The sequence below is a fragment of the Delphinapterus leucas genome, chromosome 11 (assembly GCF_059928025.1).
Source record: "Delphinapterus leucas isolate spDelLeu-1000000601 "Yukka" chromosome 11, BTC_Dleu_Yukka2, whole genome shotgun sequence".
NCBI lineage: Eukaryota > Metazoa > Chordata > Mammalia > Artiodactyla > Monodontidae > Delphinapterus > Delphinapterus leucas.
Window position 1 is genome coordinate 82,509,378 of NC_143139.1, and position 27,876 is coordinate 82,537,253.

Genomic DNA, 27,876 nt, shown 5'->3' on the forward strand with positions numbered 1-27,876 from the left:
TTTTGAGGAATTTAAACCACTCAGCTATGCATTGACTATAATGACCATTTATACAGTTGTTCAAATCTTGTATGATACAAGATAGCTGTGGCTTTTGAAGTTAACCAATACATTTATTTATTTATTTATTTATTTATTTATGTCTGCGTTGGGTCTTCGTTGTTGTGCACAGGCTTTCTCTAGCTGCGGCAAGCGGGGGCTACTCTTTGTTGTGATGCGTGGGCTTCTCGTTGCGGTGGCTTCTGTTGTTGCGGTGGCTTCTGTTGTTGCGGTGGCTTCTGTTGTTGCGGAGCACAGGCCCTAGGCGTGCAGGCTTCAGTAGTTGTGGCTCGCGGGCTCTAGAGCTCAGGCTCAGTAGTTGTGGCGCACGGGCTTAGTTGCTTCGCAGCATGTGGGACCTTCCTGGACCAGGGCTCGAACGCGTGTCCCCTGCATTGGCAGGTGGATTCTTAACCACTGTGCCACCAGAGAGGTTCCAGCCAATATATTTAAAAAATGAACACACAGACAAAATGTACTAGAGTAGGACTTTGAAAATGGAATTAAACAAAAAAAAAACTTTGTTATTGTCATTTTTTGCTGTTACTGTTGCACTAACAGGAAAAGGAAATAAAGTCATATTAGTGAACATAATAGTCATGATTGAGATCACTAAAATTGCTTGTGTTGTTCGCAGCTAAGAAAGCAAAGGTTTGGAGCTTTATTTAAAAATAAACAAAATGTAATTAACCATCAACGGACAACTTCAAGTTGCACAATCAGTTCTATTTACTTTCCAGTGATTCAAATGGGTTGTTAGGAGGAAAAAGCATCTGATCAATCATTGCCTCAACTCTGCTTTTCTCTTAAGCTACAGTCCTGAACCTCCTCCTCCTTACTAGAGGGTTCTCTATGAACATGCATTCAAGATCCACATATCTAAAATTGAACATATCTCTCCCCCAACTAAAAAGTAAAACAAACAAAACTCCCCAAATATGGTTCACTCTCTCAACTTCCCTATTTCTCTGCTCAGTGATCCAAATTCTACTTTACCTTACCACTTATCGGTTAATGCAGACTTGCTTCTTTCTCTGGCCTTCTGTTGAATTCACAGTGACCAACCCCTATTTATTCTTCCTTTACTTCCTACTCTTAGATGGTAGCCACTTGACTGATCCATCTCTGCTTCTCCCCAACCCCAAATACCCACCATTTTGCATGTACTAAATATTCAATAAATGTTAACAGAATAAATCATGTTTATTTCTCAATTATAACGCTTTAAAACTCATTTGCACAAAGATATTTATAATTGTTGGTTACTTACTTTTCCATAAGATTGTGAGCTCCTTAAGGGCAGGCCTTAAGGAGAGCTTATTTTTCTCTGTATCCCCAGTGCTACCACAATGGAGTTCAATAAATGTTTATTGAATTCATGAGTGGATGAGGCCTGAGCTACTTAACTCAGCAGTCAAATACTTCCACAATCATATCTACCTAACTACCTCTCTCCAGATTAGGCAAACATTGTGGAATTGGCGGGGAAACTCACTGTTTCCAGGAATGTCTAGATTTTGGTTCTAGAGTGAAGTTTGCATTTTCATCAGGGAAGACATCCAATCTTCAAAGCACCCAAAGACCTTGAATATGTGGAATTAGTTTCTGGTTCTGCCTATCTACAAGTTCCCAGGGGATGCTAATGCTACTTGTCCACAGACCCCTTCAGTAATTAGGGTTCTATGTTCTGTGCCCTATTTCTTCAATATTATCTACAGGACATGCCTTCTGCCTGACTAATACTGTAACGTTTTATATATGGCTTCTCCTCCCTGGGATGTTTTCTCCATTTATTTCCCCCTATTCGAATCCAACCCATCTTTTCAGGCTCTTTCTCCCGCGCAAAGCCTTCCCTAGCTGTTCGAGTGCTCCTACTCCAGAATTTTTTTTTTTTATGCTATTAAAGTATCCACTGTTGGTGCTTAGAGTTTGACCCATCTACAATTATTGGTTATCATTGTGTATATGCAAGTACCCAGTTATATACTTCTTTTTCTTTCCTGTGAGGCTTAGCACAATAGTAAATACTCAATAAATTGTTGTTGAATAAATGAATAAATGAATGACTCACTTCAGCATTATTATTCTAAAGAGAAATCAAATGCTTTACTGTTCTATACTGTCGTTTCCCAGAACATGGAGGGAAGAGGCAATATGGAATTTCCCCAGTCTACTCAAATGAGGCAGTCCGATCTAAACAACAATCTATTCAAAAATTAATGATATTAAAATACCTAAAATGAGTTTATATTAAAATTCAAATTTTTCTCTTCAGTATCTGAAACAATGAAATTTGCTACTGCTGTTTCTGCCCCAACTTCCAAAACCAAAAACAAATAATATAGTTTGCATGAGAACTTTGGCATTATAGAGAATAAAAGTTTGGTCCTATAGCATATGAACTGGTATTATAGTGCGATTTCAATAGCCTGGTTAAACAACACGCCTTATACCAAATACCATGTTGCATATAAAATACTGAAGTGACCTCCCTGCCTGGTGAAAAACAAAGAATCTTTATTATTGATATAGAGAAGTTGTTTTAAATTTTAAAGTTAAAATAAGGAAGTTCTTTGAATATTGCCTAACTCACTATTGTGGGAAAAAAGTTAGAAGCATTCCAGAACATACCACCCTATTTTGCATTTCTATTGAACAGTTTTTTATTTTTTTTATCAACTTGCAATATTTGCTTTATAAAATAAAGTCTAACTCAAATATCAAATTACCATTTTAACAAAAGAAAAGAGCTGTATTGTATATTATCAAATTCCTGACCAGATAGACGTTTTGGTTGTAAATTATTAAACTACAAAATCTCTTGGTAAACTATGAAACACCAGCTCCACAAATGTAAAGCACTTTAATCGTTATTATGCATAAGGTATAACATCTCTGCAAAATGCTGGGAAGTATGAGCTAAGTGAGTACACCTGTTAACAGTACGGTATCAATTGAATGGGAGACAAAGCAAAATGAATCTTATTCTTAGTAAATTTTAGTAATTTAAATCTGTTTCTTTCATTTACACTCCGAAGGATTTTCATTCTTAATTTGGTTTACTTCTGTTCACAAAATGAATAACAAAGTGAAATTCTCAGAATACAGACATTAATACTGATTTTTAATTATCTTTTATTTTATTTAGCTCTCTAGCTTCTGATAAAATATTTATGGAGGTTATTTTTAGTTCAGGCTTTGCAAAGCTCTCTTGTCACCTCGCAACCTGAGTTCATCAGAATGGAGCAACACAGGATATAGACTCAGTAGAGACCAGAAGGGCTAAGCAGGCGTGGCATTTTTGTAGAATTGTTAGATCTGGAAAAAACTCGGTGATCATCTGGGCCAGTCTCCCTGTTTTGCAAGTAGGGGCAATATGGCCCTGAGGTCACCCAGCTCATTAGTTATAGAGTCAGGCTTAAATTATTCTCTTTCTCTTCAGTCCATGGTTCTTTCCACCTTGTTAAGTGACACATGGGGAAACTAAGAACAGTAAGAGCATCCAGAAAGACAAGTAGATAACATAGGTAACACAGTCTCTTCTAAACTGACTGGGAAACTCTGCCGTTTTATCCACACCCCATTCAACTCTCAAAGGTCTGCCATCACTGAGAGACCTAAACTTCAACCAGTGATTGGAAATTACTAGATTGTTAATTACACAAATGGAACGTCTCTAAATGTGTTTTATTATCCATATTTGTCACTGGCTGTCCACATTTTTTCAAAAAGGAAAACAAATATTGGCTTCCCACGAATCCTCACTGTTGTGTGCCCTTTATTTTCATCATAATGCATTTTCTAATATTTATCAAGGGTTTACCGTGGGTCAGCCACGGTAACAGTCTATGAACACCCTATTCCTATTAAATCACTTCAACTGCGCTACTTCATTCACTCTTCATAAATAACCCTAAAAAGTAGATACTATTATTCTCCCACATTTTAAAGGCAATGAAATTGGAGCTTAGACAGGTTAAGTTACCCAAGACATATAGCTAGTAAGTGGCAGAGCTAAGATCGGATCCCAAGCTGTTTGACATCAGAACCAGATCTCTTAAGCACTATTGCTGTGTTCTGCTTCTGGGAAAGAAAGCAGCCTACCCAAAATAAGGAACTTCCTTATTAATATATATATATATTTCATATATGTATGAAAATATTTCTCATATATATGAAAACTGAAAATATTTACATAGTTTCTAAATGGTATATCCTTTTCCTTTTATTTGGGATAGATAGTAATAGTCAATATGAGAAAGTTCAGACTAACTTAGTCATTTTCAATTTAAATTTTATTTTTTGCAATGCAGTTTTTAAAAAGTTACATATATGTGATATGTAATAACATATATATGTAGATATGTCCAAAAAAAGAAATTCAAATAATACAAAAAGAGTAAATAATGAAAAGTCTCTCTTGCCCCAGATTTCCACACCATCACCTTCTCAGAATTAATCACTATAAATGGTCTTGTGTATCCTTCCAATGTCTTCCATGCATATACATGTATAATTCCTTTATTATCAATGGAAGCATAATATTTACATTGTTCTGTATCTTTTTACAATTAATAATATATCTTAGCGAATATTCTATATCAATACACATAGATTTACCTCATTCTTTTTAACGTTGGCAAAATGTTCTGCTGGGGAGGCATGGGGGAAGAAAGTGAAATGAAAAGGTGGAAATTTATTAACACTAATAAAGAGCATTTCTTAGGTTCTGTCTTCTAGATGTGACTAGAAGATCGTTAGCCCCCTTACAAAGCCCACAGATATGTCATCTCAGCCTCCAAGTAATGGGGACAGATACAGGTGGACATTTTGGTGCCATCACACAGGGAGGTTCACACTGTGCTAGTTTTGGCAGGAAGAGGTGCAGGAGGACGTTTAGTGTTGTCACTAACCTTAAACCAGGCACCCTATGCTCTTCTCATCTCCAGCCCTAGCACACCTTTCAGATCTTTCATCCACACAGTACCTTGCTTAATCTGTTGATTCTTTCTGTAGATCAAAGAAGTAGAAATGAAAAACAAGTGATTAACAGATGACCAGATCTCTTCCCTAGCTCCCCCTTCAATAACTTCATAAACAAACTGTGTGAACAAGATAGCATCTAAAGAAAAATCACAGGCTGACAAGCCCGCACACAAGCCTGCACACAGTGGGGGATGGCAACGACGCTGACCCCCTATCTCTATGATTAACTGAGATTACTTCCCTTTTTCCCTTTAAAAACTTTCATGGCTGAGCAGAATCTTTGGAAATGGTTTTTGGGGAACACTGACTCCACCATCTCTCCAGATTGCCAGCATTCTGCTTAAAAGCAACTTTCATTTCTACCTACATTTGTCTCTCTCTCTCAGTATTGATTTTTGAGCAGCGAGCAGCCAGACCTGATTCGGTAACACTATCACTGCACTACAGAGAACAGGACATTCCTTCCCCTACTGTGTCCTACTAAAACTTTTGTGTCAAAACAGCTTGTCCAGTTCTTGGTTTTGACACGATGCACAAGTTCTTCAAATCTGAGTGATAGACAACACACAACACTCGAAATTGGCTCTCTCCTCCAGTAACTAATTCCCTTGGAATAAGAGCCTTTTTAGGAAGCTCCTGAGTCTTTCATGCAAACTGGTAGACCCTCTCCAGCTTAAGTCCAAATATTCCCAGTTGGGTCTCAATCCATTTAATAACACTCTATTCATTGGCTCAAGATGAGTCATCCCACCCCCTCCCTACCTCCCATCCCCTAAGCACACACGATGAGGCACTGTTATAGAGTCCCCTTAACCTCATGTGAACCCTATTGGTATGCATGGAAAAAAGGGGGTTTTATTAATGGACATCAAAATTGATGTTATTGTTCTCCTTTACAGCTGAGGAAAGTGAGGTTAAGTACCACAGATGGAAAGAAGCGGGTCTGGGGTGTTCAAACAGGGGACTGATATTAATTGATATTAAAGTCTTCTGTCCCTCCAACTCAAAATATACTTCTCAAATGAAAACGAATTCACTTTGCTTTGCCAAGTACTAAAATGTGTCTTAAGGCTGTTACCTGGCCAATTACTATTATTGAAAATAATACACTAAATAGTTTCCATTATTACACTATTTATTTTTTAATTTATTTTTTTCTTTTAGTGACGTATACTTGGTGTACAATTTATATAAATTACAGGTGTACAATATATAGTGATTCACAATTTTTAAAGGTTATACTCCATCTATAGTTATAAAATATTGGCTATATTTCCTGTGTTGTACAGTATATCCTTGTAGCTTATTTTATACCTAATAGTTTATATCTCTTAAGCCCCTAGCCCTATGTTGCCCCTCCCCTCTTCCCTCTCCCCACTGGAAACCACTACTTTGTTCTCTATATCTGTGAGTCTGCTTTTTTGTTATATTCACTAGTTTATTGTATTTTTTAGATTCCACATATAAGTGATATAAGTGATACAGTATTTGTCTTTCTCTGTCTGACTTATTTCACTTAGCATAATGCCCTCCAATCCATCCATGTTGCTGCAAGTGACAAAACTCCATCTTTTTTATGGCTAAGTAGTATTCCATTGTATTTATGTATACCACAGCTTTTTTATCCATTTATCTGTTGATGGATACTTAGGTTTTATTTATTCTTATAAATGTTCTAATATGTATTATAAGTAGATGATCTCTATTGACTGAGGCAGCATAATAGATTTCTTCAACAAATCTTTCTGCCAGATACTTTGATGGACTCTGGTGATAAAGTAGTGAAGCAAAGTTTATTTGAAATGAATACTGGATTGAGTTTGGGTTGGGGTCCTCAATCGCCTCTCCCACCAGGGTGACTTTCATGTGTTTTATATATTGACATTCCTCATGAGAGTCTTAACATAGAAACTAGTTCCACTGATTAAAAAAGAAAAAGCTGTGAAAATCACTGGGTCCCCAAAGTCCCCTCAGAATCCTAGATATGTGTATTATCATGGAGAAATGTGGGGTTTTTTTTCTTTTTTCCTGGAAGAGTTACTTACAAGCTATATGTGGACATAATGTTTGAGACAACTCAACAATAATATGAAGTAAAGTAAATTACTTTGCTTGAATGAATGAAAACAACATATTTACTTTTAACAAAATATAGCATTTTCCCTCAAGGATACAGAACATTAAAATTCCTTGCCTTCTCAAAAAAAAAAAAACCCTCATATTTTATTGTTTCTGATATCTTAAATTTGCCTTGTCCTATCAGCATTTTTAAAGAACCGTCTAAATGCATTTTAATTGACTTCTCTCCTTTCAAAATGTCTGACAATCTTTTAAGCAATAAAGGAAGGAAATACCAAACTGGCAAGATGTGGGATGTGAAAATGGTTCTATGGGCATGAGAAAACTGCTCCTATTATGTTAGCAAGTTTCGAGTCCTTTACAAAAAGAAGAACTGGCCTTTTAATACCAGCTTTGCTTAGTCATGTAATTTTTCTTAAAGTTATTTTGCAGTTATGTATTGGCTTTTTCGCTGGCATCAACGTGGGAATCAAAGTCACATGAATTGAAGCTTGTGCTAATTTTTTTGTCGTTTGCCTCTTTGACACCTATCTAGGGTATACAAGTGTTATGAAACTCATAGCAAAGACCTCCAGTCATTACAGGGGGGAAGAATCATACCCCTTATTCTTCTGACTTAAAGTACTTTGTTTCTTTCTTTAGATTATATAAGACCACTATTTCACATTATTATGGTGCTTGGTACAAGGTAGTGAACTTCTTTGGTAATAAACATGCCAGGTACTCATTGTTGGTCCTTGGCAACATTGTGAGGTAGAGTTGTTATCCCTGGATCCTTCATTGTGGGCGGTCTCTTCAGCCTGGCAGCCAGGGCCTTCCTAGAGCACGAGACCTCTGCACACAGACTCATATCTGCGTTTTCTGGCCAAGTCCCTCAAGCTCCAGATCTTTCTGAGTTCTTCCCCATCCTTATCCCTCAGTGACTTCCAGCTACCATAAGACATTCACACTGAAGCATCAGAAAAAAAGAACACTGTTGTTCCCAAGTAAAAACTTTCATTGTTGTTCTAGGATTTTCTGAAGTTACAAATAATATGGGAATTCAGGGAGCTAGAGGGGGAAATATTTCCCCCACCCTCAGATTTCTTCAGGGGCTTTTCAAATGCTACCCCCGGAGAGGGTCATCTTTGCTAAATGGATGTAAGACTCCTGCCTTTGTCACTCAATGAAACTTGCTTACTCATAGCTCACAAAGTTCCCCTGAAGGTGATTAGTAAGCATTATTCCAAAGTTTCAGCAAAAGCATTGAGGGAGGCTGCCTGACACTGCCGGATTTACACTAGCAGTAAGAAAAGGAGTCACATTGCCTCACGCGCTAGCCAATGTTTCTGCTAAATTCATTTTTTTTTTCAATTAAAAAATGCTCACACAAACAAGGAAAAAAGAGGAATCCACACAAAAATATAGACTATGCGAGCTGGAAGGGACCTTCAGGACCAGCTAGGCCAATGTACCCATTTTACAGGGAAACTACTAGGCTATTAGGCCAAGTGTTCCAAGATCCCATTGCTAGTGGTAGATCTATTTCTCACTTTCAGCCTCTCATAGCACTGTGGTCCTCTCCCTTCTTCATAGCCTAAGACTGGTTACACTTCTGCATTTGCCTATGCCATTGTTTGATTAAGGCCTGTCTCCCTGACTAGACTATTACCCTCATGATTACAGGAACTCTGCCTGGTTTTCCTGCCACTTGCCAGGACAATCAGGCATGCAGTTAGTGCTCAAGAAATATTTGTTGAATAAGTATCAGTAAAAACACAGAGTTAACTGTCATTAAGGATAGAATCAACAGTATACTTTAGTCTTTTGCATAATTATCAAATCGTTGTTTACATATTATGTGGACATGCTACTTAAATTAATCAAGGAAATGTTAGATTCTACTATAGTAAAATATAATATCCATGGCTTAAGACAAAAAGGTTTACTTCTTATTTATTTAAATTCAGTTTTCCACCTATGTGTCTCTCCCCTGTGAGTCTCCTTTACTATTCACACAGAACACTTAGGACACTTCTGGTCACCAAGAGATTTTTTTCCCACACCAGTTTAAATAGGCAGCCTATCTCCACCTTGTAGCTACTCCATCTGGAACATGCAGCCTTCAAGGTCACTGTGGCAGGGGAAGAGCACCAGCTTGTAAGGTCCTCAGCCCAGAAGTGGCACATGGCACTTTCACCTACAGTCCTGTGGCCAGAATTGATCACATGGCCCGTTCCCAATGGCAAAAGAAGTCAAGAAGTTTTTAGGGAGAACCAGCTGTCTCTGCTTGCCATTGTATGGGTTAATTATAATAATAACAATCACTAATTTTTCTGAGCACTTATTTTGTGCCCAGCCAAGAGCTAAGTGCTTTATTACATTTACTGCTTCCTTGAATCCTCATTACAGATGAACAAACTGCAGACACTCTCATTATGATCAGTTTCCAAATGAGGAAACTAAGGGGTCAATTTGTTCAAGGTCACAATTGCTAAGTGGAATCAGGGATTTGAACCAATGTGTCAGGTACTGAAGCCTGTGCTCTCTCAGGTACTGAAGCCTGTGCTCTCAGCCATTCTGACTAAATCCCACCTATGGGATTCATCAGAGTAAGATTTTGAAGAACAGATTGGTTTTTAATAATACAAATGGAGGATAAGAAAGAATTATAAAATCCATGTATATGATTATGTGTCCTCAATTTACCTACTCAGTTCAAGAAGCATGTATTGTTAATATTGCCAATAGTGGAGAAAACTGAGGTCATTTGCATCCTGATAGGACACACTGAGAACACAATATGTGTAGCATTTCTGCCCAAAGTGCATGATCTGAATCTAATTGTGAGGAAACCAAATGAAGGGACAGCCTATGAAACAATTGGCCTTCAAAATGTCAATGCCATGAAGGACAAAGAAAAGCTGAGGAATTTCTGCAGATTTAAAAGCTATGAAAGGGGACTTCCCTGGTGGCACAGTGGTTAAGGATCCACCTGCCAATGCAGGGGACACAGGTTCGAGCTCCAGGAAGATCCCACATGCCGCGGAGCAACTAAGCCCATGCGCCACAACTACTGAGCCTGTGCTCTAGAGCCCGCAAGCCACAACTTCTGAGCCTGCGTACCACAACTACGTGCCTAGAGCCCGTGCTCCGCAACGAGAGAAGCCACCGCAATGAGAAATGTGTGCACTGCACCGAAGAGTAGCCCCCGCTCGCCACAGCTAGAGAAAGCCCACACACAGCAACGAAGACCCAATGCAGCCAAATAAATAAATAAAATAAATTTAAATAAACTAATAAAAGCTATGAAAACTAAAGAGAAATCTCACTAAAATGGAGTCAGGCGACCAGAAGGGGGACGTCTCTTGCATGTACCACTCCACGTCAATACAGATTCCAACAGGAAGAGACACAACTTACATCTCTGTCAGGAAGTGACTACTTTACTACCACCAGCAGAAGGAAGAAAGATTTTGTCGTTGTCTGGCAAGAGCTCAGCCAATGAGAGACTATCATAACTCAGCCAATGAAAAGCCACTATACTTCTAACTCCCAGTTTCTTCCAGTGAACATTTTGTTTATAAAAGTCCCTCCCAACTTCCCCTTCTCCTCTACAAAATAGTTTCCCCTTCTTTGCTTTACCGAACTTGTATGTGGGTTCACCACAGATGCATGTCCAGAATTGCAGTTCCTTGTTGCTCCTGAATAAACTCATTTTGCTGGTAAAATAACTGGCCGGTTTATTGTTTTAAGTTAACAGGGGACTAAAGAGAACAGCCACAAAGTGTGATCTTGAATTGGATCCTGGAAGAGGGGTCAAAATTGCTATAAAGGATATTCTGGGGGCAATTGATGAAATTCAAATATAAACAATATGTTAGGTGAGTATTATAACTAAAATACATTTCCCAAACCTTATAATTACACCATGGTTATTAAAAAGGAAAAAACTCAGTTTTCCATCTGTGTGTTTCTTCCCTGTGAGTCTCCTTTACTACTCACACAAAACACTTCACTTCTGATGCTTCTGGTCACCAAGAGATTTTTTTTCCCCCACACCAAGCAATTCTCTGTGACACCAGCGGGGTGTCCAGTAATTTAACTCAGTTCTGAAACTGTTTATCTGGAGATAACATCAGATTCCACAGGTTAAGGGCTCAGTTCCACAAGACTGCCCCCCACGCCCTGACCTGACATACTCACTTGAGACACCAGTTGCAAGCCCAGCTTATCACCTGTGCTTCTGACCAACTGGCTGTAGATGGGAGGTTCCAATGACCCCCTCCTTGGGTTCAATTAATTTGCAAGAGTGGCTCATAGAACTCAGGGAAACACTTGTGTTTATTAGTTTATTAAAGGATATGATAATGGATACAGATGAACAGCCAAATGAAGAACATAGAACAAGGTCCGGGAGGATCCTGAGTGCGGGAGCTACTGGTCCCATGGAGTTGGGGTGCGTCACCCTCCCAGTGTGGATGAGTTCACCTACGTGGAAGCTCTCCAAACCCCACACTATTGGGATTTTTTTTTTTTAACTTTAAAAAAAATGTTTATTATTTATTTATTTTTGTCTTTGTTGGGTCTTAGCTGCAGCACATGGGATCTTTCATTGTGGTGTGCAGGCTTCTCTCTAGCTGTGGCACGGCTCAGTAGTTGCAGCACATGGACTTAGTTGCCCTGCGGCATGTGGGATCTTAGGTCACCCAGGGATCGAACCTGCATACCCTGCCTTGGAAGGTGGATTCTTAACCACTGGACCACCAGGGAAGTCCCGCTATTGGGATTTTATGGAGGCTTCCTCCCGTAGGCATGATCAATTATTAACTTCGTTTCTAATCCCTCTCCTCTTTCTGCAGGATGGAGAGTGCGGCTGAAAATTCCAAGCTTCTAATCGTGGCTTGGTCTTTCTCGTGACCAGCCTGCCTCTAGGAGCCATCCAGGAGCCCACCCAGAGTCACCTCAATAGAACAAAAGATGTGCCTAGTGCTCTGTCTTATCACTTAGGAATTTACAAAGGTTTCAGTAGCTCTGTATCAGGAACTGGGGGCAGAGACCAATATATGTTTTCTGTTATTTCACAGCTATATCAGAGAATGTCCTTGTTTAAAGGACATAGATACTGAACTATTTAGACATAAAGGAGCATGATGTTTGTTGATTCATTAAAAATTTATGTATGGATAAAAAATAGAAAGTGAGATAAGCAAATGTAGCAAATCATTAACAATTGCTGAAGCTGTACTGTTCTTGAAGCTCTTTAAAGTTTAAAATTATTTTAAAATACAAAGGTTTCAAAAAGAAGCATTTATTGGTTGGTGCCAGGCACTGCTCTGGACACAGGACAGTACATTTTTGGCAAGGATGTGTACAGAATGCTATAGATATAATTTACTGTTGATGAGGTTGACTGGAAGAATCCAAGCTGTGATTGCCTTCCCTTACCATAAAGGTTTTTGATTCACTGGGCTTGATTTTCAAAGGAAAGTTATGGTTTCTCCCTCCTTAGAAGTTTTGAAGGAGGAAAATAATGAAGTTTCTGAGTGGGGTGGTTGGCAGGGGACATGAATTTTTATGACTGTTTGTCCTATGGCAACATAAAAATTGAGGAGAAATGGAAATCCCATTTGAAAGTAAGGGCATTCTGGCAACAGAAATCCAAGGATCTGGTGGATGGGTGAGAATTAGGAAAAAATGCCCTTTCCATTCAAATCCATTCTCCCTCAAAGCATTAGTGCTCTAAGTCCATCTTTCAACAAAGACCACAGATGCTGGTGGTTTCTCATTCTCCCCTAAAGCATGGAGGGCATATAAACTGCCTGATAAAAACTTTAAGAACAAGCAAGCAATCAACAACGTTTCCAAAGCTCCTTTACACCAAGATCACGAGTTTCTAAATCACCAAGAACACTTCCATAGAAGACCTTTGACTGGGAGAATGAAGTTGTGTTTAAAAGGGACAAAAATAGGTTGTAAATCAGAATATTGCAAAAGCAAAGATTAGTTCTGAGAAAACAAAATCAGTTATATACTAGGAGAAATACTCATTGAAGCATCAATATATGTTCCATTCCCCATGGACTTATTTTATCCAACTAGCCATCACCAATTTTGAAAGAAGATGAAAAGCTAACTTTCAAATTTCTCTTCTTCTGCAGGCATGTATATGACTAATACAAGAAATAAGGATTAAATGATTTAATATAGGCAAGGTGTTCAGAACAATGCCAGGTGCATAGTACATTCTCAACTAATGATAATTATTTTTTAAAAGAGACAAAAATATTAGCTAAGCAGTGTTGAGATTGAGTCCCATTTAAACCATAGTTGCCTGGGAACAAGTAAGAACCCATTGCAAACTGTACTAAGGACCTAGAACTTCATCCAATGCAGGAGGAATTTTGCCCTAGAGAGTCATGGATTTGGGAGTCTAGAGATGCTGGGATCAAACTAAAAGACATTTTTAATGCTTTGGTTCTCAGGTCTGACCCTTCCCATTTTCCTGGGGGATCCAAGATCCTCAGCAGCTAGCTATTTTGATGTTTGCCCAGGATAGAACAATAGTGGAAAAGGTCAACCCTAGCAGGACAATGTCTGGGTTTGGTCCCAACGCTTCCCGGAAGCATGACCTTGAGAATTTGTGTGCCTTGATTTCCTTCATTGCATAATGGAGCTAATGATAGTATTCAAATGGGGGTGAGGTTATTGGGAGAATTAAATGAGCAAACATGTGGAAAATTCCTAGAACAGTGTGCATCTAACGCATTACAGGTAATCAGCAGATGTTAGCAAGCATTGTTATAGTTTACTTCTGCAGCAGCGTCTAACTCTTCCAGTTTGCCCAGGGTTGCTTTGACTCTTCAGTTTCAAAACTGAAAGTCCCACATCCTGGGAGATGCTTCAGTCCCAGGCAAACAGGGACAGGTGGTCACCCTATGTACACCAGACTAGCTTTGCCAATCCACTTTGGAAGGGCTACTACAAAAATTGTGTTAGCAGACGTTGGCAGAGTCCATTGGTTCAAGATGATTCTGAAGAGTGTGTTTTAAGGCTCCCTTTCCAATATTCCTCCTCTTTGTGGCTTTTCCTGATTCACTCCAGGCCCTCACCCCACATCCATGCTTAAAACTAAGCTCCCCGAACTTTTTTCCCATGTCATTTCTCATGCGTAACTAGTTGGACTGTTTCCTCATTCACCTCCTCTTGAGACTATCAAGGTCCAAAGGGCAGAAGTCTTGTCCTGTTTCTACACATGCAATCAACACTGGTGGGTTGAATGTAGTTTTGCTTTCCCGGATTTGAATGGGAGGGTCTGGATTAATTTGCCTCTGCAAAGTATTTCCGTAGAGGTGAGGCTTTTTCCAGGTAGATAGTGCTATGTGACCTTGGCCAAGTTACTTAACCCCTCTGGGCCATATAATAATGTCAGTGATGTTGTCATTGTTATTGTTATTCATATTAGGCATAGGAAAAATTGACTTTGGAAAATGGCAGAGCGAGGATTTCAACCCAAGGAGTCTGTCCCCAACCTTAAGAGTCTGAGCTCTGGACTTCCCTGGTGGCTCAGTGGATGAGAATCTGCCTGCCAATGCAGGGGACACAGGTTCAAGCCCTGGTCTGCAAAGATCCCACAGGCCACGGAGCAACTAAGCCCATGTGCCATAACTACTGAGCCTGTGCTCTAGAGCCTGCAAGCCACAACAACTGAGCCTGCGTGCCACAACTACTGAAGCCCGTGCGCCTAGAGCCCGTGCTCTGCAACAAGAGAAGCCACCGCAATGAGAAGCACGTGCACCTCAACGAAGAGTAGCTCCCGCTCACCACAACTAGAGAAAGCCCACGTGGAGCAACAAAGACCCAATGCAGCCAAAAATAAATAAAATTTAAAAAAAAAAAGAGTCTGAGCTCTTAACGATTTTTCTTGATTTCTTAAGTTGAGAAAAAAGAAAGAGCAAAAATAGATGAGAAGACTTACAGGAGGAAATATAATATGTTAATGAGTTTGAATGAGTGCAGATACACAGAAGCAAGGTCAATAATTCACAGATTCAATTTTAGCTTTATCTTTTTTTAAGCATAAGAAAAATGGGGGGGTATAATTTCTTTAATAGTTTTCTGTTTAAAGGAACCAAAAATTCAGTCCAGAGACCTTTCTTTCTCTCTTACCCACTACCAGATGTTCATAAAGACATATTAAGTAAGATTTGATTTTCTACCAAAGCCAAACTGGGAATTGCAAAGACAGGATGAAAGAAAAAAAATTCTTTGAGACTGTTCTTTCTATCATAATTTTTTAATATCTTGGGTATATACTTATTTTCATACTGAGTTATATATGTCCTTAATATATTTAATCATTTGTTTTTCTTTTGTGCTTTTATAATTAATTTTGTGGGGCTTTTATAATTAATTTGAACAATACATGTCTCCAGGTTTCTGGTAAACAAATATAGAAATATAGCTGAATTTTTTCTGAAAGCAATACAGTATTCATTGATAAAGTTCCTAAGAAAATGGAGGGATAGGGAGTTCCCTAGTGGTCTAGTGGTTAGGATACGGCACTTTCACTGCCATGGCCTGGGTTCAATCCCTGGTCAGGGAACTGAGATCCCACAAGCTGTGTGGTGTGGCCAAAAAACAAAAAATGAAAAAAAATGGAGGGATAAATATGGTTTCAACATATTAACTCAAAACAAAACAAACAAAACAGCAACAACAAAAAAAAGTCCTAATTGTACCCTCTTCACACTTCTGACATGGATGATGCTGGTTTGTTTGCCAGCATTAACTTCTTTTTCACAAATGTACTTAGTTTAGAAAAACCCTCCTATTGATGTCACCTCAGTAAGTTGTGTTTTTCAAAGAATTTGCCCATTTCATATAAATTTTAAATTATGGACATGAAGTTGTTCATTATATCTTCTGATTATTATTGGTTCAAATGTATACAGTTATGTAACCATCAGCACAATCACAATATAGAACATTTCCATAACCCCCCTCTCCTCAAATTTTCCTTGTGCTCCTTTGCAGCCAGTCCCTTCTCCCAGTCTCCCCAACACTAGACAGTTGTTGATCTGGACTCTGACACTATCGTTTTGCCTGTTCTGGAATTTCATATAAATTGAATCTTAAAGTAGTCTTTTGTGTCTGGATTCTTTCACTTAGCATAAAGCTTTTGAGATTTATCCATGTTGAACGTGTGTGTATCAATAATTTGTTCCTTTTTCTCCTGAGTAAAATTCCATTGGATGGCTCTACAGCAATTTGTTTATTCATTCATGAGTGACAGAAATTTGGATTATTTCCAGTTTGGAGCTATTATGAATAAAGCTGCAATGATCATTTTCATACAAGTGTTTGTGTGAACATGTTTTCATTTCTCTCAGGCAAATATCTAGGAGTGGAATGGTTGGGTCATAACAGGAGGTGCATGTTCAACTTTATAAGAAACTAACAAATTACTTTCCAAATGGCTATACCATTTTACATTCCCACCAGCAATGTATGAGAGTTCCGATTGCTGCACATCCTTGCTAACATTTGGTAATTTTCAATCTTTTTAATTATAGCCATTCTAGTATACGTGTAGATGTAGCTCATTGTGGTTTTCAATTTGCATTTCTCCAATGACAAGGATGCTGATGAGCATCATTTCATGTTTATCGTTCATATATTTTCTTTAGTGAAATGTATGTTCAAAAATTTCGTCCCCTTTTTTATTTTATTTTATTTTGTCCCCTTTTTAAACTTGGATTTTAGTCTTATTATTGAGTTTTAGAATTTTTAATGTTCTAGCTATAAGACTTTTATCAGAAATAAGTTTTGCATATGTATTCTCCCAGTTTGTGGCTTGGCTTTTAATTTTATTCATGGGTATTGAAGAGCCAAGGTTTAAATTTTGATGAAGTTCAATTTATCAATTCTTATTCTTTTAGGTTTTGTGTGTTTTGTGTCCTATTTTAGAAATTTTTGGACTTCCCTGATGGTTCAGTGGTTAAGACTCCGTGCTTCCACTGCAGGGGGTGTGGGTTTGATCCCTGGTTAGGGAAGATCCCGCATGCCACACGGCACAACCAAAAAAAATTTTTTTTTGTTTTGCCTAACACAAGGGCATTAAATTTTTCTCTTATGCTTTCTTATTGAAGTTTTATAGTTTTACCTCTTCAAATCTTTGAATCAACTAATCAACTAATTTCTGTATATGTTATGAGGCAAAGATAAGGGTTCACTTTTTTCCCATCTGGATATCAAATTATTCCAGCTTCATTTTTACTTTTTTTTTTTTTTAAGGCTCCGGACGCGCAGGCTCAGCGGCCATGGCTTACGGGCCCAGCCGCTCTGCGACATGTGGGATCTTCCCGGATCGGGACACGAACCGATGTCCCTGCATCGGCAGGCGGACTCTCAACCACTGCGCCACCAGGGAAGCCCCCAGCTTCATTTATAAAGAAATAATCAACCATACAAGTGTAAGTCTGTTTTTGGACTCTCTATTCTGTTCCATTGATCTGTGCCTATTCTTATGCCAATATCACACTATGATATTGATTACTGTAGTTTTATGATGCCTCTAACAAAAGTTCTTCTGTTGAAAAATTGTTTTCTTTTAGATTTTTTGGACTTCCATATAAATTTTATAATCAACTTGTCAATTTCTACAAGTCATGTACTGAAATTTTGATTAGCATTGTCTAGACTCTATAATTAAATTTGAGAGATTTGATACCTTAACAATATTGTCTTCTAATCGATGAACGTTGTATAACTCTCCACTTATTTAGGTCCTCTTTAATTTCTCTCAAGAATGTCTTCAGTATTCAGGTCTTACACATATTTACCCTTAAGTATTTTATGTTTTTAAAATGCTATTATAAATGATATATTTTTTATTATAAATCTATTTATTTATTTACTTTGGCTGCGTTGGGTCTTTGTTGCTGCGCACGAGCTTTCTCTAGTTGAGGCGAGCAGGAACTACTCTTTGTTGTGGTGTGCGGGCTTCTCATTGCAGTAGCTTCTCTTGTTGTGGAGCAAGGCTCTAGAGCACAGGCTCAGTAGTTGTGGTGCACGGGCTTAGTTGCTCCATGGCATGTGGGATCTTCCCGGACCAGGGATTGAACCTGTGTCCCCTGCACTGGCAGGCGGAATCTTAACCGCTGCGCCACCAGGGAAGTCCCTATAAATGACATTTAAAAAATTTTAATGTCCAATAGTTTCTTGTCAATATATAGAAATACAATTGATTTTTGTATATTAATCTCATATTCTGTAGCCTTGCTAAATTCATTTCCTAGTACCAGCAGTTTTTTAGTGGATTTCTTAGAATTGTATAAATAGCTGATCATATCATCTTCATTTTTTTTTGGCCGAGATGCACAGCTTGTGGGATCTTAGTTCCCTGACCAGGGATTGAACCCAGGCCCTAGGCAGTAAAAGCTAACCTAGTAGTCCTAACCACTGGACTTCCAGGGAATTCCCTGATCATATCATCTTCAAATAAAGACAATTTTACTTCTTCCTTTTCAGTCTATACATTTTTTTATTCCTCTTTCTTGCCTTATTACAATTGTTAGGACCTCTAGTACAATATTAAATAGAGCTATATATTGAAATGGGTAAATTTTATTGACCGTAAATTATATCTGTTAAAGTAGCTAAACAAAAAGATTATTTTATGCTGAGGTGGCTCTAATGCCTTGGTAGCCTCCATAAGCAAACCAAAACTTAAGCCAGAATCAGTTGGAAATGCTCTCATATCCAAGAAGACAAGATTTAAGAACAACCAATCACAAACAGGCAACTAGCCTTCCCCAAAACAAGCAAATGCTTAAGCTATAGCGAATCAAATAACTTCCTTGCTTTGCTTCCTTGTCTGCTCCACAAGAGCCTTTCTCTTAGCTCCTGTTGGCAGGGTGCTCCTAACAATTTTCTAACCACTTTCGTGTTGGAAATTGATGTTTGCTCAAATAAACTCTTGTAAATTTTAATGTGCCTCAGTTTATCTTTTAGTGTACCTCAATAACACTGATTTTTTAAAAAAACTGAACTGAATATAACACAGAAGTGAACAGTTAAAGAGGCCTTTTATGGTAGGATGGGCATTGAATCACAGATGCAAAAGAATTACAGATCTTGATCTGAAAAAACATAATAAAAGAAATGGAAACAGTGATGACTGAAATTAAGAAAGAAGTTATTGGGATGTGTGAAAATGATTGAAAAAGTGAAATAAAAATATTGAAGATTTTCAAAAGTATTATAATGGTGGAACAGGAAGACTAATATTAAAAATGTCAACGTAATATTTAACTTGTGATAAACTTTAGGAAATGTTTGAAGATGCTGTCTATAACAGGGATAGAACAATAAATAAGGAGAAATTATTAAGAATGGTTAAAAAACTTTTTTTATCAGTATAGGCAATTTTTATCTTTTTAGAAAATTGTCAATATCGTGTGTGTGTGTGTGTGTGTGTGTGTGTGTTTTCCGGTTTGCGGGCCTCTCACTGTTGTGGCCTCTCCCGTTGCGGAGCACAGGCTCCGGACGCGCAGGCTCAGCGGCCATGGCTCACGGGCCCAGCCGCTCTGCGGCATGTGGGATCTTCCCAGACCAGGGGACGAACCTGTGTCCCCTGCATCAGCAGGCGGACTCTCAACCACTGCGCCACCAGGGAAGCCCCGTGTGTGTGTTTTAATGTTTTCACAATTTAATTTCTTCACAATTTAATTTCTGAGTGTATACCTCCCCAATATTCAGCTTAATGTAGAGATTAAATTCTGACTTTTGGTTTCTAAACCACTTTGGCACACAATTTTCTTTTTTCTTTCTGGTAATATATTTCTAGTCTATAGCATGTAGGAGCAAAAATAAATAAAGCTGGCTACCTTGAACTATGAACTAAGAACAATAGCAATCCTAGTTGCTATATTAAAAGTTCAAGCTCTAGGGGCTTCCCTGGTGGCGCAGTGGTTGAGAGTCCGCCTGCCGATGCAGGGGACACGGGTTCGTGCCCCGGTCCGGGAAGATCCCACATGCCGCAGAGCGGCTAGGCCCGTGAGCCATGGCCACTGAGCCTGCACGTCTGGAGCCTGTGCTCTGCAATGGGAGAGGCCACAATGATGAGAGGCCAGTGTACCGCAAAAAAAAAAAAAAAAAAAAAAGTGTTGTATGATAAAATGCCAGCCTATAATTTTTAAAAGGTTTTTTACTTTTTTAACTAGGTAATACAAATTGTAAAAAGGAAATTCAGAATACCAAAAAGTATATAGTGAAAAGTAAGTCTCCCATCTTTGGTACCCAAACCCTAGTTTTCCCCAGAGATGCTCATTTTTAACAATTTTCTATGTATCCTTCTAGGATATTCCATGCATATGTAAGTACATATAATATTTAATATATCCTTTAAAATATAAATTGAATTATCATATATACACTAGCATCTTGCATTTCTTATTTTATAATGTAGCTTAGAGTTCCATATCGGTATTTAAAAAATGGGTCATTGTAATGGGTACATAACATTCCATTAAAAAATATACCACAAAAGGGAATTCCCTGGTGATCCAGTGGTTAGGCCCGGGGTTAGATCCTTGGTCAGGGAACTAAGATTCCCACAAGCCGCTCAGTGTGGCCAAAAAAAAAAAAAAAAAAGGGTATGCCACAGAAACTATACATTGTTTTGCAAAGCCTAAAATATTTACTACCTGGCCTTTTACAGAGAAAGTTTGTTGGGTTCTGTTTTTGTTACTAATTTTTAACTCAATAGTGAATGATTAGAGAACATGGTCTCAGGGTTAAAAATTAATAACAAAAAACATATTAAAAGGACTTCCCTGGTAGCGCAGTGTTTAACAATCCACCTGCCAATGCAGGGAACGTGGGTTTGACCCCCGGTCTGGGAAGATCCCACATGCCGTGGAGCAACTAAGTCCGTGTGCTGCAACTACTGAGCCCATGTGCCACAACTACTGAAGCCCATGTGCCTAAAGTCCATGCTCTGCAACAAGAAAAGCCACCACAATGAGAAGCCAGCGGACCACAACAAAGAGTAGCCCCCGTTCTCTGCATCAAAACTTGTAGAATAGAAAAAAATGAAACAAAAACAAAAAAAAAAGAAAAAATAATACTTGTGGGATAGAGCAAAAATGCTACTTTTAGCCTTATATGCTCACATTAGTTAAAAAAACAAACACAAACAAACAAACATTAAGGACATGTATCTCAAATAAGAGATTAGAAAAGGAACATGGAATAAATCCAAAGAGAATGAAAGGAAGGAGATAATAAAGGTGAGGATGAATAGAAGAAAAGAAGCATACAATAGAATCAACAAAGTCAAACTTTTTTGAAAAGGTCAACAAAATTATTTTGGTTTGTTGTATTTTATAGAATATAGAAGACATGAATGGATGTACTGAGTTCTTATTTTAGGTTATTGCATTTTTCAGTTCTAGAATTTCTATTTGGTTTTTCTTCACATCTGTCATGCCCCTAACGTCTGCTATTAACAAAAATAATAATTTCCAGTTCTCTGCTGAGATTTTCAATCTTGTGTTTTATCTCCTTAAACACTATCAAACATAATTATTTTAAAGCCTGTGGCTGACAACCCCAATATCAGAAGCCCCGGGGTGTGGCTACCTCTATTTTCTGTTGTTACTACTTATTTCCCTTCAAATTGCCTAATCTCCTTAGGGGCTTAATGATTTTTTAATACCTGTGGGCATGATATTTGAAACACTGTAGAAGTAACCAGGTAGAAGCCATTGTGTTATCTTCTATCTAAAAGTGCCACAGGGCATTTGCAACTTAGATTCCCTAAATCCAATTTCGGGGATTAAAATGATAGCTACAAACTGGGCTAAAATTCCAAGCAGTGTAATTTCACTTCCAATTTTGACTTAATTGCAGTGTAGAAGCTTATGAGCTCTCAGTTCAAAGCTAGAGGGAAAACTTATCCCTCCGCCACCACAGCAAGCCACTCTGAATGTTTAATGGCATCAGAAGAGAGAGAAACAAGTGGGCAGCCTGAGTAGGCATATCAATTTTGTGCACACTCAAATCGATATGCCTGAAATAGTAATGTGACATTTAGAAGTGAGTTCTGAGTGCAAGAAAGGTGGAATAAAGATGACTTTCTTCAGTGTCCCCAAGCAACCAATATAATCCCAGTAATTAGTGTGACTCTCCCTCCTTCAAGAAGCCCTTGGTCCTAACCTGTCTTTCAGCCCTTGACCTGCTGTCTCCCTGGCTGCTGAGCGGTTCACTTCCTCACCTCCAGTGAGGACACAAATGCTACCTCACCTTCCAGTCTTGACACAAATGCTACCATCGTAATATGGCATGGCTGATGAGCCTATTTAAAAGGGGAACCTCTCCCCTTCCTGCTTCTCCTTACTCTACTCAGCTTTCCTTTTTTCATAAACTACTTATTGTCTACTATGCTATGAAATTTACTTAGTCATCATGCCCATGTTTATTATCTGTCTCCTCATGCAGAAATGCTACAAAGACAGGAATCTTTGCTTTGTCCACTGATATATCCTGGCATCTAGAACAGCATCTATTTGAAGGAATAAATCAAGGCAGCTCTGAGACCGCCATGGATACAAGAGGGAGTGTCTCAGAGGTCTCACTTCTCACCTCTAGCCCACAGTTTATTAAACCTTCTTTCCCAACTACTTACAATCCTGTCCTCAAGAAGACCAGCAGCTTCTGGGAAGAACAACTGTCAGAAGTAAACACGATCTGAAACACACTAGATAGTTACTAGCAAGTGTGCAAAGAAAAAGTGTCTAGGGAGTTCCCTGGTGGTCCAGTGGTTAGGACTCTGTGCTTTCACTGCTGGGGGCCCGGGTTCAATCTCTGGTTGAGGAACTGAGATCCTGCAAGCTGCGCAGCGAGGCCAAAAACAAAGAAACAAAACACGTGTCTACATTTGAGTAAAATTTCGACACAGATAATATTCTGTGATTGGAATACAGTAAAGGGCAGACATTTCAAACACACCTGAAGTCTTTTTACTCATTAAGTTTCTTGTTAAAAAATCACTGACGTGCATGATTTCTATTCATACTGAGTGCTCTACGTTTACAAAGGTACCTGGCTACCTGTGTTCATGTGACGTAGTTGGGGAACAGGAGGTAAATAAAAGATTTTGCTGAAAACCAGAAAAACAAACAAAACCAAAAACATTTCCCTTACCTCTGTATGTTTGTGGTCTTATTTTAGATTTAGATATTGTAGGTTGTCGTTGTTGGATCCTGCCTGCCTGGCCCACCCTTAATCTGGCTTTGCACTCACGATAAAGATGGTCTTAGAGATTCCTGCAGTATTCTAATACTCATGTGCTACCACACCCTGCATCTATCACCACAATATCGATTCTTTTGCCCAGAAGCGGATTACTTCTCCTTCTGGATACGTTTTGGATTGTTCTAGAATAGGCTGTTCCTTAGGTAGCAGCCCTCCCGTCTGAATGACCCATTCTCCTTTTGGATATTCCTCCTTGCCCTTCTCTTTCAGGAGACTTTGAGGTTGGTTTTATTCTTCTTGCTGTTTCACCTAATGGGCGCAAGATTTTCCCTTTTCCAAGTTCCTGGAGACTCTCACTTGGACCTCAACTGATAATGATCCTCTCAAATTCATGAACGTTCTGGCACAGCAGCATCTAGTACTGCAGATCTGACAACTAGAATCTGAATCTTAACTTCCTCTTTTCCACAGAAACCTTGGGAATTCACCCCATGAACGCAAAAGGAAAATAACCAAGCTCTTTGGTTTCTCATTAAACAAAATAAGATGCCTTACCAAATGTATTTAAAACCAGGTGGGTCTGCTTTTATATTTTTCCAAAGTAGCATGCCAAGAAACATGAATCTGAGGTTCATATGTGAGGTATTGTGTTATCTGATGGCAAAATTATTCCCATTTGAATTTAGGGCTTCAAGTAAGAAATAACGCTAGGAATTGATTGGAGGCTGAGGTGAAAAGGACAGAACTGGTTTTCTAAATTTTATACATCTTTATTACTGCCATACGTCTTTATTTCTGTCATAAATTTATAGATTATATTTAAATCATGCAGGAGTTTTAATAGAATTAAAAATGTAATTTGGGGAAATTCCCTGGTGGTCCAGTGGTTAAGACTCCACGCTTCCAATGCAGGGGGCACAGATTCGATCCCTGGTTAGGGAACTAAGCTCCCACAAGCTGCGCAGCACAGCCAAAACACTTTAAAAATTAAAAAACATTTTTTAATTAAAAAAATTAAAATGTAATTTTATAACACCGACTGACGAGTGTTTTCATTGCCCGAAGCAAAATTGTTTCCTTAGAATTTTCTTTTTTGGAATTTCATTTGCCTTGTTAGATAACCTTTCTGTAATCCCTTGTTCTCTTTGTCTATTGTTTACTATTTTAGTATGTTATTTGAAACACATAAAAGCATATGTATGCTTTTACTTTAATGAAATGAACACCTATAAAACCATCCCCTGGTCCAAAAACTAAAACATTTTAAATAAATGGTGTGTTTACTCCCTAGACCATCTCCCTGCTTGCCCCGTCCCAGGAGTATTCACTGTCTTTAATTTTGTGTTTATTATTCACTTGGTTTACACACACACCATATAAAGATAGATAGATAGATAGATACATAGGTGATGAATAGAAACAAAGAAAAGAAAAGCTGATTAAAAATATATTGTTTAGTTGTTTATTTTTGAAACTTGTAAAAATCCTGTCATATTTTAAGTGCTTTTCTGGGTTTTATTTTTTCACTGAACTTTATGTGTTCAAGATTCTTCTGTGTTATTGCAATTTCACTTTTGTATATTATTCCATTATGTGAACACACCTCAATTTATTCATTCTCTTAGTGTGTGTATATGTATATATCTATGTATTATTTATCTATCCTGTGTGTGTGTGTGTGTGTGTGTGTGTGTATATATATATATATATATATATATATATATATATATATATATATAGAAAGAGAAAGAGAGATGAGTTGTTTGCAGAGCTTTTCCATTATTAACATGGCTGCTAACATCTTTCTACATATATCCTGGCTTTCATTTACAAAAGTATCTCTTGTGTATGCTCCTAATAATTAGTTATCTTCCTAAATGATTGTCCCAGTTTAGACTCCTACCAGTAATGTGAAGAATTCCCACTGATTCACATCTTCTTCATTTAGTTGGTATTGTCAGACTTCTTAATTTTTGTTAATCTCAACCACAGCATTAAAAACAGAACAAAACCTTCTGTCAAAGTTGACGGATTTGTGGGGCTTCCCTGGTGGCGCAGTGGTTAAGAATCTGCCCACCAGTGCAGGGGACACGGGTTCGAGCCCTGGTCTGGGAAGATCCCACATGCCATGGAGCAACTAAGCCCGCGAGCCACAACTACTGAAGCCCGCACACCTAGAGCCCGTGCTCCGCAGCAAAGAAGCCACCACAGTGAGAAGCCTGCGCACCACATCGAAGAGTAGCCCCCTCTTGCCGCAACTAGAGAAAGCCCGCGCGCAGCAGCGAAGATCCAATGCAGCCAAAAATAAATTAAAAAAAAAAAAAAAGTTGATGGGTTTGTTTCCAAACTGAAAGTCTTGTAACATCTGGCCATGAGAAACCAATTGTCCATATGGCAGCTCCCAATTACCCCCATGTCACCAGGTGGGAAGCAGCTGTCACAGCCCCTGCTACTCTTACTGGCAGCATCTTATTTGGTATACAGCATAATGTATACCAGTTAATACTTCAGAGTGACTTCATCTGTATCCAATCTGGGCATTAGAGTCTCATATTTTGATAACACATGCACTTTTTTTCTTCCTTTATTTTCAAATAGATTTTTAAAAAACCCCAACAACAAAAATTTGACATGGAAAAGCAGTTGTGTAATGCTTTTTTTGTGTTTTTTAAAAACATTTTTTTCTTATTAAAAATAAACCTAGTTTTACATATTAAAACTATTTAAACTTGTATTTGTCCTCCGCTTGGCATATTAGCTTCCTAAGAAAATACAAACTTAAAAGTCAGTTGGTGGGGACCCCCCTGGCCGTCCCGTGATTACAGGACTCCTCACTTCCAATGCAGGGGGCGGGGGTTCAATCCTCGGTTGGAGAACTAAGATCCCACATGCCAAACGGCGTGGCCAAAAAATTTTTTTAAAGTGTGAATTAAAAGTTAGTTGGGGGCTTCCCTGGTGGCACAGTGGTTGAGAGTCCGCCTGCCGATGCAGGGGACGCGGGCTCGTGCCCCGGTCCGGGAAGATCCCACATGCCGCGGAGCGGCTGGACCCGTGAGCCATGGCCGCTGAGCCTGCGCGTCCGGAGTCTGTGCTCCGCAGCGGGAGAGGCCACAACAGTGAGAGACCCGCGTACCACAAAAAAAAAAAAAAGTTAGTTGGTATCTGCCAATGTTCCCCAGAGACGATATCTGAAAAGCTGAATTGAGAACAAGGAGATCCCAATTCTAAACCTAACACTCACTACTCACTCACTGAGTGACCCCCGATCTCCCTGGGCATCAGTTTCCTCACCGGCAAAATGGGAATAACACCTGCCCTGCCAGCCTTATGGGCTGTTGTGAGAGTTCAGTGATACAATGTACTCATTCACCCATCCAACCTCCACTGAAGCCCTATGTTGTGTTATAGTGTTTTACCACCTGCTTTGGGAAAGCAAAAGACATGTAAGAATTGCTCCCTCCACCTGCCCCCCAAAGCTGGCAAGGTACTATAGCAGAGATAATGCTGGAAATGACAGAATCTTATGAAAGTATAAGGTTATATGATCGTGGTGGTTATAATGAAGATTATAGGAAAGTTGTAAAAAACTGGAGCAAGACAGTACTGAGAACCCCTTGAAGAAAGTCTTTGAAAGGTTTCTCTCTTTTCTAACCGCACCAAAGGCACTTTACAGATTTCTCTTTTAATGAGTATTTTCATTGCTAATTGTAGTTATCTGATAAAAGTTAAATACAGAGAAGCTGTAAATATCATGATGATGAGTAACCGGAACCAGAAATGTCTAGGCTGTTATAGGCACACAGCTGTAACTTGGGATCCCATTAATGTGTCAGTTTCCCAAACTATTCTGAGCTCAGAGAATCCCCTCCCCACCCCGTCCCTATCAGTTCCCTACCCAGTTAACTTCTGTAGGAATGGGATGCCGCTTCTCCATAATGAAAGATATCTGCCCTGCTAACCGATTTTGTTAGAACATAGGGAATTGCCACTCACAAATCGCTAGGAAAAAAAAAAATCCTAGCCAAAAGGGCCTGGAGATGAAGCAGAATCACTTGCAAGCCTGTCTTCTTAGTGAACTAGAAAGTGAAAATATGCATGATGACCCCAGTAAGAGGGAAGAGACATTCCTCTTGCCTTTCCCAGGCCAGTGAATGGTTTAGGTTCAGAAGCTTCTGAGGCTGGAAGGGCTGAAGTGGAGAGGCATTCTTGCTCTTGGGGTTCCAGATAAAGATGTATACAAATTTCACAGTGGGTTAGCTCACCTCTGCCTGCCTAGAATGCAGCCAGGTACACCAGTAGGTTGTCAGAACTGAGCTGTTTTAGGACTAGAGACAGCCCTTGCACAGGCTCTGTCATGGCTCTGAACACAGGACTAACAAACCAGCACTCCTTCAGCACCTCCACAGAAACCAGGAGAGTAAATCTGCTGGCTCCCCGCCTCTCTGTGGAGCTGGGTGGCTTTTTTTTACCAGTCCTGTGTCAGAGGAGTTTCCTCCATTGGTGTGAGCAGTGGTGGGAGCTATTACAGTAATT

General features: G+C 38.9%; 1 long non-coding RNA gene across 1 annotated transcript; it reads left to right on the forward strand.

Annotated features, from left to right (window-relative positions):
- Nucleotides 1–1,194: 1,194 nt before the first annotated feature.
- On the forward strand, nt 1,195–26,062 carry LOC149748064 (uncharacterized). The gene is made up of 2 exons (XR_016395033.1): nt 1,195–17,558; nt 23,815–26,062. It is a non-coding gene; the product is annotated as an uncharacterized LOC149748064 (long non-coding RNA).
- The last annotated feature ends 1,814 nt before the right edge of the window (nt 26,063–27,876 follow it).